This window comes from Heterocephalus glaber, unplaced genomic scaffold (assembly GCF_053883595.1).
Source record: "Heterocephalus glaber isolate CG9 unplaced genomic scaffold, H.glaber_assembly_v1.0 deba00001550, whole genome shotgun sequence".
NCBI lineage: Eukaryota > Metazoa > Chordata > Mammalia > Rodentia > Bathyergidae > Heterocephalus > Heterocephalus glaber.
In genome coordinates, this window is record NW_028258343.1 from 2,076,101 (window position 1) to 2,089,211 (window position 13,111).

A 13,111-nucleotide genomic window follows, 5' to 3' on the forward strand; every position below is an offset into this window, starting at 1 on the left:
CTGAACATCTTGACTGCAGTCTGATGGGAAATTGTAAGCTAGAACAAGTCACTCCTGAATTCTTGACCCACAGAGATAATAAAATATTTATTGGTTTAAGTCATTATGTGTATAGAAAATGTGTTGCACAATAGTAGGTAAATAATACTATGTCCAAGATGAAAAGAAATCATATGAAGAGGTAAATGAATCAGCTTCAGCAGCAAGTGATGGCAGGAGAGCCTAAAAATAAGCAACACAGAAACAGTAGTTCATGATTTAGAGGTTTGGTCTTTTGGAACTAAGTTTCCAGTTGGAAAATAGCTACCAAAGAACAGGAAGTAATACAACTATCTAGTATTTAAAAGAGAGATAGATTAATGGTTAAAATGCAGTTATGAAGTCAAACAATTCAGATTCAAATTTTAGCTGTACTAGTTTCTTTTGAATTTATTACTTGACAATATTTTTAAGGTTTTATTTTGAGGGAATTTTAAGCTTATGAAAATGTTACAAAAATTACCAAAAGAATTCCCAAGTACTCTTCACCTAGGTTCCCCAACTGTTAACATTTTGCATAAGAAAAAAATAAACACAATAATCCCAATACAAGGAAATCCATGAAAAATGTTTCCCATAAATGACCAGAATCTTAATTTCATTCATTAATTCTTAATTTGAATTCATTAAATGTATATTCACATCACATTCTCTTATTCCTATTTTCTCTTTTCCTTTGTCTAACTTTTTCTAGGTCATTTCTGTTGTCCTTTCATCCTACTGTGCCAAACTGTCTTTTCCCATAGTACATTTTCTTTCTTAGAAAGATACAGTAGAAACTAAGAAGCCACTGTGAAATTTCTCAATTTTAGTTTCTCAAAGCTTTAGCAAACAATTTCCAAAATGAGTGCTCCTCTTTCATCATGTCCACACCAAGAAAATTTGAGAAATTGAGTATGAATTTCTCAGAAAAAAAAATAATAATTCAAGATATATCTATCTTTTAAAGAAAACTTTTTTGGTGAAATAAAAGATTTTGTTTTCAAACTTGAAGTTAAAAATTCATAGCAGAAATAAGAATAAATCAGACTTACATCATATATTTCCCTGTCACCCCAACCCAGATATGAGTTCCTCAAGTGCAGACATAGCTTTAATCGTTGTGTCTTATGTATCTAATACAGTGACTGTGCCTGGCACATAAAAGATGTACTGATTGACTTCAATATGAAAGAGAAGTTCCTGCCAGGTATCCATTTTTCAGTAATTAATCCAGAAATTGAATGCGTACTGTCTAAGATGTCTACCTAAAAAGGGAAATGTTCATTATAAAGGATCATTCTGAATACTCAGAAATAAGACCAATTGTCAGATAATTGAACAGATCTTTCTAAAGGTATGCCTAGAAGGGGATTTCATGGCCTCCGCTGGCTGCCCATAATTCCTATCCTTCAATGGCATGGACTTCTTATCTGAGTTCTTTCAAAATGGTCTACCCTCAGTAGCTCATAGTCACATCTAGCCACAAAGTGGAACATGGCTGGTCCAGCTGCCTGTCTGGCTTCACTGAAGGGAAGTTAACAGCTCTCTTTTTCCCTTTAAAAAAATCTTTTTAATGTTCATTACTGAGGAGAAAAGTAAATGGGACACAAAAGACACATGATAAGGCCTAGAAAATATTGCATTGTATTTACAATTATGGCCCGAGTTCTTTGTTTTCCTAATTTGCCATTGCAAAGGTGCTTCCTGCCCTTGGCTGGGCCTCTCATCTTGCACTGCACTGTGCTGGACTTCATTTGTTTCCACATGGGCTTACATGGCATCAGAACACCTTCGAGGAGGTCTTATTCTTAGTGCACAGGACTAGGCAGAATACAAATGTAGTAATGATTCAATAGATAGTTGTTGAATTAATAAATAGATGACTCATTTGGCTAAATTTTTACTGATCTGCCTAATAAGGGGATGCCATTGAAACATTACTAAAGTAATGGAATCAGGAGGCGTCCACTGCTGGGTAGATTAAGGGTATCCAGAGGCGGCATATGTCGATCATTTACATTTAAATGCAAAGCATACTTTGAATAGTTTGACTTTCCCACATAGTAATTATGTGTCATGGTGTATGCATACTCTATAGCTTACTTCTCAAAACATATTTGTGGGTACATTTTTGCCAGTGTTATTTTCATAAGTCATGTGTCACATAAATGACCAGGAGTAGCCAGAAGCAAAACCCACCAAGTCCTGTTTCATATTTATCCTCTTTGTTAGTATATGCAGAACTTAAGAAAACTGAACTCATAGTTTCCCTATCTAGAATAGAATGATCTTACAAGATCTTTAGCTAGCCTATGAGAAATCTGCTTGCCAAAGACAGTAGAGCTGCCCTATTTTGTGCATGTGTGGTTACCACTTTCTTGGCACACAGTAAGAATATTTTTGACTCTCTCTTTGCTGACATGAGCTACAGAGCCCAGTTGAGAAAACTCTCTGAGTGAAAACAAACAAAACTCACCAGGACAAATTAGGGAGAAGGGAACTTGGAAACTATGTGAGAGCTGTGAAACCATCTGAACACCAGGATTTAGAATAGTCCTTTAAAAAGTCTTTAGAATTTCTGGAAACATTCTTGGGAAGTGCTTTGTTTTCATGAAAAAGTTGTTCCATGTCTCATGACACAGAGGAGTATGCAAAGATTGTAAAACTGTTTTCAGCAAGAGCCAATTTGGTGGCAAAAGTCTAAAAATTGCATTTTCAGTTCCATCAGAATATGCACAATTTTCTTGTCCTTATCTATTTTATGATGTTAAAAATAATTAAGGCAATTGATACTTCTAGTTCTTTGGAAAAATAAATTTTTTAATGTTCAGATATGTTATCTGTGCATGATTCTATTACATCATTTCCACTGGAATATGCTATTGTACTAAAGCTTATCTGATATACTTTGTTCATTCATTCAAAAAGTCTTCATAGAACTCCCAGTAAGGACCGGACCCTGATCTCTTGTTGATGTACAGAGTTCAAGAGGAAAGCCACTGTCAACTTAATGAAGAGGAAGGGAGATTTAAATTTCTATCACTCTTCCATAGTGTAGAAACATGATGAAGCAGGGCAAGTTCTCATCCCATCACTGATTTGTATCTGAGAGATCAAGCAGGATACATTTTAATATATTGATTAGGTAACCTGGATATTAGCCATTTTGGTTATGAAATAAAACTTGGAGAAGCTTGGAAAGACTATGAAGTAATAGACTAAACAATCACGTGTGGGAAAGAACAGGGTTCTCGTCTTTCTAGATTAGCTGTATTTGGATGCTTGTGAGGTAAAGTTTTAGAATAAAAAGGAGAGTAAAATGAGTCTCAGCAATCAGGTTACATGAAGAGCAGGTTTAAGCAAATCTGAGACCCAGCCGGTCTGGGCCAGAATGGCCTTAGATAATCAAGTGCAGCTTCTGGTGCAGAGTTATGATCTCAAAGGGGACCTGTTAAAATAAGCGCATTTTACTGTTGTATAGCACAACCTTGGCTGTTTTATCTTTCTTTTTCCTCCTGCATGAGGCAAAATCAACAGCACAATGAGAGAGAGCTAAAGATTGCAGATAGCTAAGTCTGGTTTGGATCCTGCTCTGACACAAGCCAGCTTTGTGATTTCTGTGAGTTTCATAGCCTATCTGTGCCTTTAATTCCTGCTTTTACAATGGGCAAGGTGCAACTTTATAGATTGGAATGAGTTTAGATAAACCACTGAACTTTGAGCCTGGCACAAGATAAGGATTCAACTTTTACTTACCAGTATTTCTTACAATGATATCAAGGCCATTTCTGGTTAATCAAAGTGAATGAACTAGTTGGCATCATAGGTTGGAAATGACTCAGTAACTGGTTAGCATGTATTATAAACTCTCTTAAAATTAGTACCGTCAGTATATTGTTAGGAAGATAATACTAATTCTACCATACTTAAAACATTTCATAAGGGTGATCTGAGCAATAATTGAATAACAAAGGGAACTTCAGATTTTCTGAAGTTGTTTTATGTTGCATTATTTGTTTCAGAAAAGGACAATATCAGTAGAGTGGCAAGAAAAACTCCAAAGCCCTTCTAAAAGTACCTTCTGTGCCTCGCCGCCTGCTGCGCAAGCGCAAGGACCTGAGTTCGATCTCCGGTACCAAAAAAAAAAAGTACCTTCTGTGAAGTGAATCATGAAAGAAGAAAACAATGTGAAAAAGTACCTCATTATTTCTAAATGCTTTTCAGTCAAATTCAAAACCACAAACTAAATCGTATGATGTTTTTGCCACTGTGTGACTGAATGCTAGAGTCTGTCTTCTTTCTTTGTCCAGGGACAGCCCAGTACCCACAGAGCAGGGAGTAAGGTCCACGGGACTCCCTCTTGTTGGACTTATTCTTTCACTTAGACAAGATTTCCTATCTTGAAACAAACGTACATAAATAATCTAAAATCCGTACTAAGTCAATAGAAATTTAACAGAGACATAAACCGATAGGTCACCATCTTCCCTGGCTGCTTCACTCAGGCCACCAACATACTAAGTATCTCAAGCTCAGCCTGAGGAAACCTGATGATAACTTGGCCTCACACTGCTACTCCCCGCCTGCTCTCCTCTGTAGCCAGGAGCATCTAGGAACCTTCCCTGCAGGGATTCATTGCTTCTAATCCCATTCACAGCTCAACCTCTTGCAATTCCTGCTACTCTGAGATTACTTACTGCCCAGCTAAAGGACAGCTGACTACAGTACTTAGAACTCCTTATACCATACATGATCCAAAGTGTTCTAGAAGTCCCTTTTTCATGAGTGTCTTTATGAGGTGTAATCAAAAATATAGTGAATGTTCCTGCCTAATGCCATCCAGTCGAAAGGCAGGCTTGTAAAAACATTACAGTGTGTCCTCATCCACCTTATTTCACTGGAGCCAGCCCTGTGACTACTGCTCTTCCTCAAATTTAAAATGGCCGTGAAAGGTAAAGATTTTGAATCTATTCAGGACTTTAGGCAGCCACAACATCGCAACTAAAGACACTTAGAAAAGCGATCTTCCAGAACTGCTTCAGAAAGTGGCAAGAGCGATGGGATAAGTGTGTTAAAAATGAGAGAGTATTTTGAGGGCAATTAAGACAATGTGTCTTTTACTATAATATTTTTTAAAAATTTTTAAACATTCACTGTATTTTTCAAACACACCTTGTAGACTTTGGGATGGGAAGTATTCTTCAGCCCCAATCCTCTTCCACCTTCATCGGGGCTGACAATGAAGCTATAATCCTTTCTACCCTTCTCAGTGGACCCCTGCTACACACCCAGCCCTGTGAAATAGAAGCAGGTGAGTGGTGTTTAGAAATGGGACCGGCACAGGCATCATTGTGGAAACAAATGACATACTTGTGAGTCACCTAGCTACCAGGCTTGAGAGGAAACCTTCGTTATTTTTAAATAAAGCTTGTGTTCATTCTCACAGAATCCATTTGCATTTTGGATGATCTGATTCTTAAATTATCTGAGATCCTTAAAGTTACAATGATCATATTTGTTTAATTTCAATTAACAAATAAATTTGTTTTCTCTATAGTAGTACTTAAATTTTCTTTAGAAAATAAATAGAGGAAATGCCTCTTTGTCTTTTAGTTGGCTTCCTAATTACACTAATTTTATTTGATTGACCTATTAGGCTCTGGAGGAAAGGGAAAAAAGGGGAAGGGATATCACAATACAGTCCTTTATTCTCAGCCCAGACAGCACAGGAAATCTTCAATTAATTTGTACTACTGCCTTCCACACTCAATAAACCACATACATTATATTTAATATCTCTAGACTCACTTATAATAATGATTTTATGTGACATGGTGAAGTTAATTCATTCCTTCTAGACTTCCTCTTTTGTTATTGGAGAATAATGCATGCTTCTTGTTAAAAATCAAAAGTTCAGAAGAACAGATCCTGAAAAATTAAAAGTTCCCCCCACCTCCCTTAGGTTTTCATTAAAACACATTCTTGTAACAGCCTCCTCAGTTTGGAGAGAGACAGAACATCTCCTCACTCACATCCAGGAAGCGATGCATTTCATATGATACCAGAACTTTTTCTTGACAGGAGTGAGAGAGAAATGAGAAATTCCTCAAATCCAGAGAAGAACACAAACACAGCAACACAGCATTTTAGAGAAAGCAAGTCTGGCCACTGCTGTAGTTTTGCTACAGAATTTTCTCTTTGGGTGCTAGATCTGAATTAGAAAACAATGTCCTCCTTATGTATGCTCTTTCAGGAAGGGTCTCTTGTCCCAACCATTAGTAGCTTGGCATATGGTCTTCTGATCTGGTGGCCCAATATGAATCTGCAACTGATTTTCCTTCTATCTTTATTCCCCAGCCTGGTCTGGGCTATCACCCAAGTGAATATTAGCTGAGGGAAAACTGCTTCCTCCGACTCTCTTTTCCCCATCATCCCTACCTAGTCAGTTGATGACCTAGAGGCCCAGATGGCTCACTATTGTGGAGCATACATTTACTTGGTGTTGGGTAGTCTTGAAGTACCATCCACATCTCCAGGAACTGCTCACCCCTTGTGAAGGGATGGGCCAATCTCATCTAGTTCCACCTATACCTTGACCCAAGTCTAGAAGTGTCCCTCAGAACTGGTAATGCCTGTGACAGTCTGCTCAATGCCATCACATTGGCAATACCTGATTCTAGAGGGGACACATTCAAACCATAGCATCAATTATTATCCAGCTCACCAACATCAGCTCTAAGTATCCCTTTGTATCTCTGTGTCTCCCCTGAGTTTTGTGCCTTTGAGCTAGTCATCAACCAGCACCTGATTTGTAGGCTCAATAGTCAAATAGCCTTAGTCTGTTCCCATCCAAATAGAAAGAGGGGAACTCCAGAAAGGCATAGAACAAAAAGGAAGAAAGAAGGAAAATACTCAGGGCAAAAGTCTCTCCAGAAGCGCTGTTCATGTAGCAGCGTTTTATAGCTCAGAATGACAGATATATTTTGTTATCAGATTCCTGATAACAGCCCCTTCATGTGTCCTCAAAGCATGCTTGGAGATTGTGCTCTAAGAAATCACCCTGCTTCTGTGATTTTTCCCATTTCTATGTCTAGTCTATGATAGTATTGGAACAAATGGCTAATAGGACATCATTCCTCAAACTTCAATAATTTTGATTGTCTCTGCATTCTGAGTAAATAAGAAGGAAGATGATAAACCTCAGCCTCCTAGTACCTCTAGGGACTGGGAGAGACTTAAATGTCTGGCAAACTTTTAAAAATCTTGTCAAAAATTAATTCATTTAAATGACAATTTTAGCTTTAGAAAATTATTTGGTTAGAAAATGAACTTAACCATAATTATGATGTTTATAAAGATATTATTTTAACAGTACATCCATTTTATATTGATGTGAGAAAATTGCCATAAATTTCACAATGTATCATGATTTTTAGCTTAAAATTCCTTAATCATCTTTACAGTTTCTCTTCTATTGTTTGTCATATCCTCTCAGTTCATTTGTATTGCCACAAAAAAATACCTTGAGTCTGGTTAATTTATAATGAACAGAAGTTAATTTGCCTACACTTCTGGAGGCTAGGAAGTCAAAGATCAAGATATAGCAGGTTTGGTGTCTGGTAAGGGCTGTTTTCTGCTTCCAGGATGGTATCATATTTCTGTGTCCTCCATAGGGAACAAATGTCTCACATGGCAAAAGGCAGAAAGGCAAGCTCCCCAAATGCCAAACAAAGGCCCTTTTATAAGGACCTTAATCCTATTTGTGAGGAAGATGCTCTCAGGCCCTCATCATCTTTTAAGTCCCTACCTCCTAATAACATCCCATTGGGAACACCTGAATTTTGAAGGGAACACATTCAAGCCACAGCCTTGATCTGTGTTGTCCAAGCCATGGATATCAAGTTTAAGCTACCCAAAGGAAAAGGTGGTAAAATGTTATCCCTATTATGTCCCCTTGTATTCTAAGTGCACCTTGAACAATGAATGCTCAGTAAAATAACAAATTAGGAGGAGTCATTTAAAGTGCCAAGAGCTTGAAATTGTCTTAATTGAAATTGTCTAATTTGTTAGTGGTGTATACTGTGTTTAAAGAAGAAATAGAGAAAAAGCTATGCTGTGTGAAGAAATCAACACTTGAGCTTAAATTCTAGCTGTAACCAGCATGTTTTTGGACAGATTCATAGTAATCTGGTTATCAATAAAAGGAAATAATGATACTGTTGTCTCAGAGAGTTACTATGAAGACTATGATCACATATGAAAACACCAGCACAGGACATGTTCTAAATGTGTAATGCATGCCAAATTCTTCCTTCCACCTTTTCAGGGCCAACAGACCTGACACCTGCAGGTATTAACAAAACAGCAAAATAAACATTGATCCAATATCTCCCGAGTACCTAAGTCTGCCAAACAAGATGTGAAGGAAGTGGGAGTTGACAAAGAAATGTAAGACATGATACTCATGATACTTCTCAGAGCAAGAACATACTAAATTTCCTATTGTCTCCCAGCTGCTGTTGCATTGCAGAGAGAAAGGAGCAGTAGGAAGAAGTGTTTGGGAGGAATAGGTGAAAACAAATAGAACAGTCTGTCTTCAATATATTTTTGAAATCTGATTGGTATGAAAATAAAGGTTTGTCCAAAATAAGTAATACAGCAAATTGCGTTGTTTATAGTGTACTAGAGAAAATGATGACATCATCTTCTGTTTGTAGGAGTTAAGCAAAGCTATCTTTGATTTGAAGAATGTACTCTGGAGCTTTCATTGAAGTGAATAATATTTTTCTCTTTGTCTCTATTTTTCTGAGTGTTTCTTTGAATTGTTCTTGTCTGAGTTGACAGACATTTTCCATGATATAATTAGTTAATATTACCCATTTGTATACTCTTCCTTTTCAATGAATGTTCCTATCATTGTGGTAACATCATGTTCCTTTACACCTACTGGATGTGTTAATATTGAAGCCAAAATATGTCCAGAGTGATGGTTTCTTCAATTTTTTAAATGTACTTTTGTAGCATTTTAAGAAAGTCTTTTCCCACCTTTAAAGTTTCCATCAGAAACAAAGCCTGTATCTCTCTCAGGCATACGTGGTACTGACTTAATGCTGAACATGAAATATTTGAAACTTTGTTTTTGCCTAACTTGGAAGAAAAGGGGGTAGGGTGAGGCACTCATTAGCTTTGTTTCAGAATGTCAAGAGGATGGCATGAGCAAAAATCTTCCCTGAAACTCTTTTCTGCTCCTCCACCACCCCCGAACATGTGGGAGGGAGCTTCCTTCTGACAGCTGTCTGCAGGGAGGAATTTTTAGCCATTCTCACCTGTAGTTATCTGTCATTGTTGGTGGCATGATTTTTGAATATGGAGATATTTTTTTAATGAGGGAAAAATCCTTTATATCCTAAACTCACCATGTATTTTAGTGAAAGAAAAGAAGCTAACCTGATGATGGAGGGTATAGTTGGTACTGGAGACTTTGTTCTTGTCCCGAATACCAGCCAGACTGATCCCTGAAGAGCACTGAGTCCCCAGTAGGCTGCCTGTTCTTTCTGGAAAGCCAGTAGAGTCCTGCCAGGAAGTCTAAGCTGACTTCACTCAAGGTGGTAGAGGGGCTAGGGAACAGCAATTGGGTTATGCTCAAGGTCACAACCACCAGCAGCCCCAGTGGCCTCTATGGACATTCACCTCCCTGACATCTTTAGGTTTACTCTCCTGAATACTCTTACTCCTGTTCCTCAATTTCTTTCTTTCTTTTTTTTTTTGTACCGAGGATTGAACTTGGGACCCTGTGCTTGCAAGGCAGGTGGTGGAACCACTGCTGTTCCTCAGTTTCTTGACATAGGGTCTTCCTATCTGATTCCTCACTCTATTATCTGAGATCTTCTTTTCCTTCTTAGGTTCAGAACAAGCAAATACCCAAATGCTAAATATGTCAGAAATTAGTGAATCTGCCACTCTTAAAGCAGGTTTAGGCATTAAAATAAAACACACAAACTAACAGATTAGTGAAGCATTAAGCAATATAGTTACTCTCAATTTCTTAAAAAGTCATAAGGACCTTTTTCTTTTTATTAATCAATACAGTCTTGAGAGATTTCACATGCAGAACAGACTGCATACTGCGTTAATTATTTTGCTTCCTATTCAGGTTTCTCCTGTACTCATCATGCCAATATGTTTCTGTTTTTTACTATTTAATAACACAAATAATGACCCACCAGAGCTTTAAACAGCACAGTGTGGTACATAGGGTTTTTACTAAGTTAATAATGTTCCAATCAAAAATGAGAATTTTGACAATTTTCTTGCTGTATTAAACCTTATCATTTGAATTTAGCTTTCTAAAAAAGTAAAATTGTTGTAGAACGCCCCCCCCACCCCACACACACATCATTACTCTTCTCACTGAACCTCAGATTTCTGAGCTTCTCAAAGTGGAGTCTTTAGTTAGAATTTGTTAAAAAATAGATTTAAGTTTTTACCTTCCCATTTCCAGTAGCAGTCTCAGTTTCCATGGTTTGATGTTCACCATGCAGTCAAGACACACATGTAATGTCCTATGGTCCTAATGCAGGATTTTCTATTGCACCAAGTGTGCTAAGATCCTTGCAATACATAGATTGGGATGGAAGAGTAAGAGAAAAAAAAAGGACAGGAAGAGAAGGATCTGAGCCAAAAGAATGAGCAAAATTCAGCATCCTCCCTATAGATTTTTTTACTCTAAGAACCATTCACAGAAATTTAGTATCCAAGGAGACGAGTGAAATACGTGGTGAGGCTACATATTTTCTGCAGATACAAAAGGCTATCTCTTTCATCTGATGCTACGTTTAGGATTAGCAAAAATGCACTGAATACTTAATTGAATATGGATCATGTGCAGGGAACTATGGTTAGTACAAAGAAAGATACAAAATACAGAACAAATGGTGATGACTATGGGATCATTTAGTTCCATGTAAGAGTCTTGGCAACCTCTACCATTCTGGATTTTCTGAAAGCTATTATATTACCTGTGAAAATACAAGAAAATGTTCCTATCACAAATTGACATTTCATCCCTTTTTTTGGTAAAAATACAAAAGGTTGTCAAATAGAAGATGGAATTTTCCTGAGACTTTTTTTATATAATGTTGTGATAAACAAGAAAGCAAGGATTCTCAGAAATTGAATAGGAATACCATAGCAGACTTACAGGCTAGTAACTAAAAATGAGGCAAAGCTGAGGAGAAATGGATATAACCAAAAGAAGTGAGTGTCAGTATTGTTGATTTAGTCAGGGGGTGAAAAAGCTGCCACTGCAAAAAGAAAAGAGTGTGTTCAGAGGAAGAGAGGGTAAGGAACAATTGGAAACAAGAAGCCATTCAAGAACATTGACGTAGATTGTGAACAGGAACGGGAAGTTCATAGTGAGTTCTGCAAGAATCAAGGGAGATCCACCCCTTGGGGAGAACAAGAATGTTCTATGCTGCATGGCAGCCTGTATGCAGAAGCAAATTATAGAGGAAAAACCAACTAAAAAGAACTTTGTTTTCTTATCTCTCAGTGGAATCAGGTGAGAGAGTTCTAGAATAGCCTGAGGGAATAAAACTGGGTGTCTAGAAAATGGTGAAAAATGAAATAATCAGAAGTTTAGTATTGCTCAAATCTGACTCAGGGAATAACATATTTGGATCAATTTTATAGCTTCTTAAGGAAGTAGATAGTTACTGACTGGCTCTTGCTGCTTAATCATTGGTCAGGCTGAGCCTATGCTCTGAGTATTCATATATCCCCAGCAAACTTGGAGAAGCTGGTAACATCAATATTGATGTGAGATCATGCAGCTTGAGAAAAGTGGGGCTAGTTTGTTTCATGGCAACAGGCAGGCTTGGGAGAGAACAGAGGAAAAACTGATGACTGTAAAGAAAAACACATCCGTGTTTTCAATGCCTTGCTGAACCATGCCCTTTGTGATTTTTCAATCTGAGAATCAAGGACATTTTCCTGTTGACAAATGTCCACTTCAATAAATATGATGAAAGTGTCATACTAGGTATTTCACATGCTGTATATGTACACATATGAATAAGTATTTCAGGTTACAAAATTGACTTCCTATGTGATTCATTTAACACAATTTGACTGGAACCTTTAAAAAAATTTTCCAAAATATATCAGTTGTTGCCAACATGGCAGATATACAGTGAATGCAAGTACCTTTACTTGTCCTTCAGTTTTAATGTTCAAAGTAGTTACAATGTCATTGTAAACATGAAAAGCCATCCCCATCTCTGAGGTCATTGACAGAGAGATTCTGTAGTATAAATGATAACTTTTCAGCCGTTCTAAGTAGACTTGATAATATTAAAACTATCAACCCAGTCATGAAGCTACAAGACAGAGAGATTCATTGTTTCTTTCTTTTTTTTTTTTTTTTTAGTATATGTGTTGCCAAAGTGAGCACTCTCGTTCTGTTTCTTAAATAATTGGGTAAAGCTATTTCATGCCTTTGAGATGGGAGATTTCTCATGAATGAAGTGGCCCCCCTAAGACTCTGTTTCTTGGGGATTATTATTGTGTAAGATTTGACTTTCTTAGGAGAACCCATTTCTTACTTACATAGATAGACGTCCAATCTATACAAGTTCTGCATATATATCTATTGTTCTTTCAAAGTCCCTTAAAGAAATAGAAAGGTGGGTGCCTTCTGCTAACTACTCTTCCTGAAACATAATCTCTATGCCTCTTCTTTAATGCTAAAAGGGAATATATATTTTCATGCCCTTGCCTATCAAATATTTGTGTTCCAGCAAAGGGAACGTGTTATGTCTTGATTGCTCAGTCAAGTATGTGATTTCTTTCCCCTGGGTTTACATAATCTGGACTCCCAGCACAGCTGAACTGCTGGGTTCCAGAGCATGCTGTGGTAAGGCCTTCTTTCAGCTTCTTTGAATTACATGTTTGATTTATACATAACTTCTCTTTCCACCAATCCCATTTGCTCATCAATTTAGTCATTAGATGACTATGTATTGAGGCCTACTAAGTGCTGGGTACTGTACTAAGAGCTAGGAATACATTTAGATTTGACCCAGTGACCTCA

At 37.3% G+C, this 13,111-nt stretch overlaps 1 long non-coding RNA gene across 2 annotated transcripts in view; it reads left to right on the forward strand.

Annotated features, from left to right (window-relative positions):
- Positions 1 to 8,786, forward strand: part of LOC110347046 (uncharacterized) — a 313,267-nt gene extending 304,481 nt beyond the window's left edge. For both annotated transcript variants that reach the window (XR_015442477.1, XR_015442478.1), the window contains one exon: positions 4,044 to 8,786. This is a non-coding gene — a long non-coding RNA (uncharacterized LOC110347046). The remainder of the gene's footprint in view (positions 1 to 4,043) is intronic.
- The last annotated feature ends 4,325 nt before the right edge of the window (positions 8,787 to 13,111 follow it).